General features: G+C 34.7%; 1 pseudogene; it reads left to right on the top strand.

Annotated features, from left to right (window-relative positions):
* The first annotated feature begins 3,813 nt into the window (after positions 1-3,813).
* Positions 3,814-4,317, top strand: LOC108290722 (annotated as a pseudogene).
* The last annotated feature ends 3,564 nt before the right edge of the window (positions 4,318-7,881 follow it).

Raw genomic sequence — 7,881 nt, 5'->3', positions numbered from 1 at the left:
TAGTCTTTCCTCCCACGCAAGCCCTTCTGTGTCCCTCCTGGCACATTCTCTTTCATCTACCACACACTGTACATTCTGACACTGCAAAAAAGGAAAGAATTTGCTTATCAGAATTTCACTTGAGTATAAGAAGTATTGCATTTATTTATTTGTTTTTGAGACAGGCTTTTGCTCTGTTGCCCAGGCTGTGCAAGTGGTATGTAGTGCACATTGTGCAGTGCATGATCACAGCTCATGGCAACCTCGGCCTCATAGGATCAAACGATCCTCCCACCTCAGCCTCCCAAGTGCCTGAGACCACATGCATGTGCCACATACTCAGATACTTTTTTTTTTTTAGAGACAAAGTCTCCCTATGTTGCCCAGGCTGCTTTTGAACTCCTGAGCTCAAATAATTATCCTGCTTCAGCCTCCTAAATGGCTGAGATTACAGCTGTGAACCGCCAACCCAGCCATTTTGTGTTTAGAACAAATATTCAATAATTTCAGTATTTTGGAGGTGAAACCACAGAGTACACACAACTAAACATTATTAAAAATGTCCTTTCTAAAACAGGTGGGCACTGTTGTTTATAGGATTATTTGTTTTTGCGGACCAACAATATGACACCTGAGCTCAAACAGTCCTCCCACCTCAGCCTCCCAAGTGGCTATGACTACAGGCATGTGCCACAATGCCCAGATGAGTTCAACTTATCTTTAAGGTACAGCAGAGCAAAGACTGTCCTAGACTCTGTATGACCATGAAGCGATTTTAGAAAAGATAAATACCTACTACTAATTTTGAATTTTATCTGCAATAGAGAGAGCTAAAAAAACAACAACAACAACAAAAAAAACCTCCCTTGTCTTTGCTATGTAATCTTATGATGAAAAATCTAAATTTCTCAGGAAACATTTTATATGGTGATATTATATGGAAGACTCTAGGTCATAAAGTTCAAGTCTGGACTGGTATATGACTTGCTTTTGCCAATGGGGCAATAACAAAGAAAATATGTGCTCTAACAGGCCTTGTCCTGTTTGCTAAAGCACAGACACTTGCCAAGTTCACAGTATAAAGTGAGAGTCTCAAAGACGCATTCCCCAAATTACATCAAATTATTTAATCTTATTTAATCCTCTTTTCTGAACACAGCTTTTTCTGAAGTTAATAAATTAGTGTTACTTCATGAAAATATTATTGTGTTAACCAATGCCTTGCTGGATATGTAAAAATCTACCTATCATCTACACACACATACAAAAACACACATTTTATGCTTAATTATTAAAATTCATTATTTAAAAAAATGTTCAGCTTTTGTTACACTAAAGACTGACATGCCTCACTCATTAGTAGCATTCAATCATTTATTCATTTAAAAAATATTGAACATCACCAGCCCAGTAAACACTGAGTTGACTTTATTATACTGGATGAGCATTAATATAAACACAAGTTCTAAAATATATGCTGATAAATATAATTTTAATTAATGGAGAAAGAAAAATAATAAAAGATTCTCTGAGGGTAGAAAGTCACTCAAAACTTACAGATGGGATGAGTAGGTTTAGGAGGAACCATACTAAAGAATAGAAACTTGAAGTGAGGCTAAAAGAATGATGTGGAAGATCATTTTCAAAAAGGCTGCAATGACTCCTTTTAATCCCTTCGTGTACATCTTTTTGTGTTGTGACTTTGCCAGTACTTCTCTTGAGAATTGGGATGGACTACTCTATCTTCCAAGTCTGGACTGGCATATGACTTGCTTTTGCCAAGGGGGCAATAACAAAAATGGCCACAAGCAGAGATTTGAAAAGAGCATACAGGACAAATGCCAGATGCTTACAAAATCATCTCAAGAAAACTCACTCACTGTCATGAGAGCAGCATGTGGGAAAACACCCCCAGGATCCAATCACCTCCCTTCCTTGACACCTGGGGATTACAATTCAAAATGAGATTTAGGTGAGGACACAGAGCCAAATTATATTACCCGGATATGTAAATGAGTTAATGGGAGATCATCCAGGCCCAGCTAAGACAATGCAAAACAAAACAACCTCTCAGCCCATTCACAGAATCACAGAAACATGAGAAATAATAGTTTGTAGTTTTGTACTACTATGTTTTGGGCCATTTATTTAATAGTAACAGCTAACTGAAAAATTTATGCATAAGCAAGCAAAACAGAACTAAATGTTCTGGGCTGAAGGACTAGAATGCAGCAACTCTGACGTCTAGAACTGGGGATTTTCAATAATATAAAGAGTGCGGCATATAGCAATGGGGAAAGGATTCCATATATAACAAATGGTGCGGGAGAACTGGCTAGCCATATGCAGACAATTGAAACTGGATCGCTTCCTTGCCTTCCTTACACCTTATATAAAAATTAACTCAAGATTAATTAAAGAAGTAAATGTAAAAACCAAAACTATAAAAACCCTAGAAGAAAATCTAAGCAATGTCATTCAAGACATAGGTACAGGCAAAGAATGAACAAGGACCAAATAAGGTTTCACAGTTAAACATAATTCTAGGTAATATTACTCCCAACTAACCAATTATAAAAAACTTAAGCTTATAGAAACCGGAATGAGAAATTTTTGCAGGCTTAAATTGGGATGTGGTAAGATTTGTCAGCTTTGCAGAGTCCACTGGCATGGAGAGGTCAAGATTAAAATGAAGGACCGAGGATGCTCTCTTTTCAGTACAGGTGAAGCATAATTGCAGCTTGAAGAAGGATGATAGCAGTGATGTGAGGGTATATACACTTTAAATCTCTTTCTTTCTTTCCCTTTGTTGAAGATATGAATTTTTAAAATAATCTTCAAGGTTGAAGAATATAACTAATATGTTATCATTGAAATACTATGGTATTTTCTATTAATTTAATGGTGTTAAATTTCAGAATTATAGCATCCTGCTTTATTCTAGAGTTTACAGAGTTGTTTGCAAGTAACCTGGAAGTTTTGAATTATTTTACTTTAATGTACCTATTTGTCAAAACTCTCCTCTATGATAGGTCTGCTTCCCTCTGCACAAGGTATGAAATTGATCAGCCTGTACAGAAAATGTAGGAACAGTGTAACAAATGTAGGAAGCGAGGTTAAGAAAGCAATATTTTCTTAAGTATAATATAGTAAGTGCTTTTATTAGCATGAATAAGGTTAGATAATGTAAAAATACAGCCTTACCTTGATTAGGAGTGTACTTAAAATAAAAAATATTTCATTCTTCTTTATGGGTTGCAATATTTAAAGAAAACAAATAAAGCTAATATCAAAACATTATTTTTGAAAGAAATTCATGTTGATGATATTGAGGTGCATAAAATTATTTGATTAATGATTTGCCAAAGAAATAATACAAATTAGACATATATTAAAGTCTTCTTAAAATTTATTTCCAGAGAAAACTAATACAAATCCTCTCAAATTCATTTCACACAGTAGAACTGATATATAAATATATATCAGTTTTCTCTTTCTATATATAGATCCATATATATATCTATATCTCCGTGTGTATTTATAGAGATTTAAATATGTATAATAGATTTATATATAAAAATCTATTTTCTGAAAGTCTATTTGCTCACAAACAACATATTTAACATAAAATCAACTTTGAGGAACTTCATGTTCTAATCAAAAATAATAATAAAGAGAACATTATAAAAAATAATAGTATAATGTATTTAAAATGTAAATTAGTAAATATTACAAATATATGTAAATTTAATTTCATATCAAATGCATATGTTTAATATGTCATATAAATAAATGAGCAAGGGAGAGTGAGGAGCCAGATGACAAGCACACACTATGGCGCTGAAATAGATTACTAAGGAACTTAGTGATTTGGCCCATGACCCTCCAGCACAAAGTTCTGCAGGTCCAGTTGGGGATGATATGTTTCATTGGCAAGCCACAATTATGAGACCTAATGACAGCCCATATCAAGGCAGTGTATTCTTTTTGACAATTCATTTTCCTACAGACTAACCCTTCAAACCACCTAAGGTTGCATTTTCAACAAGAATTTATCATCCAAATATTAACAGTAATGGCAGCATTTGTCTCGATATTCTAAGATCACAGTGGTCACCTGCTTTAACAATTTCTAAAGTTCTTTTATCCGTTTGTTCACTGCTATGTGATCCAAACACAGATGACCCCCTAGTGCCAGAGATTACACGGATCTATAAAACAGACAGAGATAAGTACAACAGAATATCTCGGGAATGGACTCAGAAGTATGCCATGTGATGCTACCTTAAAGTCAGAATAACCTGCATTATAACTGGAATAAACTTTAAATTACTGTTAAAAAAATATATTTATCTTTTCAGATAAATATTAGAATAAAGAAAGGGGAACTTGGAAAGTTAAGTGAGAAGCTGAAACAAGAGTTGTATAGGAAGACCGAAAAAATCCTCACAGGAAAATAGAAGACAACTAAAGAACTGAGTCAACTTCAGAGCCCCTTCTGAACAAATGCGACCTTTTGGCAGAAGGCCAGATGGCTGGCAATGCAGTCACTGATGGAGAAAACTGGAGAGCAAAGGCTCCATCATAAAATGGCTGACTAGAGGCCTTAGATGCCTGTTCTCAGAAAATAAAAAAAGGTACAGGTGAATGATCATGGTCTAAGTGATACTTAAGGAAACGTGCCAGAATCAATTGAAGAACTTACAGGAAGAAGCTGGAACATAGAAAAAGAAAGCAGCAAGAAATTGACAGAGGTCTCTTTGCTCCCCTCACCCAGAGCAGACTGCTGATGGCCAGGCTGCTGGAGAGCTTCTCTGTCCTTGTGAGTCCAGGCACCACTGTTAGCAGGTATTTGGGAACTTGAAGGCAGGGCATGGGATAGCCAGTTTCCACAAGTTCTCCTGATCTCTCCTCCCACCCAAACTGAGGCAGTGGGAGCCATACTGATTGTGCATCCACTGTAGGCCGCTATCCTGTTCAGGGAATCTCAGCCTTTGTATCTGTGTATCACTAGTTCTTTTTCAAATATTCCCAGGAATCCACCTATACCATGACAACCACGGGAGATCAACAGAGGGATACCCCAGAGGTCTAGCCCTCAGCATGGGCTGTCCCTAGGGGAAAAAGTAGCATAGCACGCCATAGCACCCCTTGGGCTCATCTCTGCCCAAGAGCCCTCCACTTATGAGCAGGTGACTGTGGTGACTCCAGTGAAGATGCAAGCACACTGCTGGGCTCTGAAGAGGATGCTTGAGGTTCTGCCCAAGCAGACAGGCTGCACCAGTGGCAGGAAACAAATGTGGAGAGAGAGTCTTCTGGTGCCCCTGTGTCCATTGCTACAAATGCAACCATGCAAAACCAAGGAATCTAGTGCTGAAATCCCAGCACTTTGGGAGGCACTTTTGTTTTGCAAAACAGAAGAATCTAAATGTATGTCTTAAATTTTTCACAAAAATATTTTTAAATGTATCATCAGCCTGTATATAAAATATAAAACTATAAAAGTTCTAAAACATGTCATAGAAAAACATCTAAATAGCCTGAGATTTGTTGAGAAGTTATTGGTTATACTACCAAAAATGTGATTCATGAGAGAAACAATTGGTACGTTGAACTTCATCAAGATTAAAGACTTCTGTTCTGAGAAATACACTATTGGAAGAAGGAAAATAATACCCATAGTGTGGAAAAACATGTTTTCAAAACATATATCTGATACTAGTGCGATGCCTAAAATATAAAAATAACTTATTAACCTAAATTTTCAATAAGAAAACGAACAATTCAACTAAAAAATGAGGAAAGGATCTGAACAGACACCTCACCAAAAAAGGTGTACAGGTTACATGCATATGAAATGATGCTTAATATCATATGCTGTTAGGAAACTGCAAATTAAAACAATAATGTGATACCATTATACACACTCTAGAACTGGTAAAATCTGAACTCTGCTAATTCCAAACGCCAAGGAAGATGTAGAGCAACAGAAATTTTCATTCATTGTTGGTAGTGATGCAAAATGTTGTAGCCATTTTGGAAGACAATTTGTCAGTTTTTTACAAAGCTAAATATACATTTCTCATGTGATCCAGCAATTACATTTTTAGGCACTTACCAAATAAGTTGAAAACTTATTTTAGAAAAATACCTCACACAAATTTTTATAGCAGCTTTATTCATAAGTGCTCCAAACTTGAAGCAACCAAATGTCTAATAGGTTGTTTCAGTAGAGGAATGGCTAAACAAAGTGTTAGAGATTTTTGTTTTGATCTACAATCAAATATTATTCATTGATAACAATAAATGAGTTCTCATTTATTGAAATACACAATACAAAATGCATATTGCTAAGTGAAAGAAAATCATCTGAAATGACTATATTCCGTGTGATTCCAACTATATGACATTCTGGATAAAGCAAAATTATGGAGACAGTAATCTATGTAGATCTACAATTTTCCAGGGCTTGGGACAGGGGAAAGGTAAATGTGTAAACTACAAAGGATATTTAGACTGGTGAAACTATTCTGTGTGATATCATAATGGTGTATACATGACACTATGCGTTTCTCAAAACACACAGAACAGCATAACACAGAGGAGCTAACTTTATTATAAGCAATGGGATTTCATTAATAATTTATCAATAGTGATTCATTAATAGTAACAGATGCAACATGCTAACATAATATATTAATAACAGAGAAAACTCTGTGTGGAATAGAGGAATATATGGGTAAACTCTATAGTACTTAATTTCTTCATAAATCTAAAATTTTTCTAGAAAATATTTTTAATTATAGAATAACATTAAGCATTAACAAGCTTTTCATTTTTTCTCTATTTAGTTAATAATTTGTTTTCCTAGAAGCTAGAAATAATCTGGAAATTTTACTCATTATAGTTTAATTTAATATTTTACCATTCAGACTAAAACTGAGCAAAAGTTAGACAATTATGTCTACATATAGTTTGTCTTTTCTCTCTTGTGCATGCACGTGCACACACACACACACACACACACACACACATACCTTTGAGAATCTAAGGTGGTATAAGAATCTTTTGGAAGCATTTTTATTTTTCAGCTCAGAACTCCTTTAAATGGTCAAATGGTCATGGAATTTATACTCTATTAGACAATTTAGTATGCATTTTTCTCTTTTTATTTTAAATTCATTAGAAAATTCTTACTTTTTACACTGAAAAAATATAAATAAGTTGATTACTGTTGCCTGGGAATATCAGGAAAAAAAAAACACAATACGCAGCTATAGAATTAGAATAGCAATTCATTAATACAGGCCTATTAAATAGTAGTAATATTTACTGGTTGTATTCTAAAAACTTTTAAACATGTTTCCGCTTCTATAAAGGTGTAACACTAAAATATTCATAAAATATATTAATCTATTCTGAGATATAGGTATATACAGATCTCTAATAATATTTGTAACATTTTGGTAGTGATAACTAGCTTTTACAAATTAATTTTTATTTCATTTATGGGATTTTTATTCAATACAATCAGATTCCTAACCCAGTGAGTTGTTTTCTTTATACTGCAGTGATGATGGCCCTAAACTGTTATGAAACTCAATCTGATATACTGAGTTCCTCCTCACACACACTGATTTTAGAATTCCCACTGGGATTTTCAAATTTAGGTTCTTTCAATCTCCAGATACATAGATTTAGTTGGATGCCACCTGTGAATGTTGTCCATCTGTTTTTTCATGGTTCTAAGATGTAATGCCATCTGTGATAGAAAGATGATACTTGGTGGTTATATTACACTTGATACTAGCAAAAGTGACCCTAGGGTCATCTGATTGAATGCTCAACTACAAAATAGAAGCCTCTAGGCTTAAGTGGTTTGGTGAGTATGTATTTCAGTAG

Source organism: Cebus imitator, unplaced genomic scaffold, assembly GCF_001604975.1.
Source record: "Cebus imitator isolate Cc_AM_T3 unplaced genomic scaffold, Cebus_imitator-1.0 Scaffold17, whole genome shotgun sequence".
NCBI lineage: Eukaryota > Metazoa > Chordata > Mammalia > Primates > Cebidae > Cebus > Cebus imitator.
Note: the sequence above shows the minus strand (reverse complement) of the source record. Positions and strands in the feature narration are given on the sequence as shown.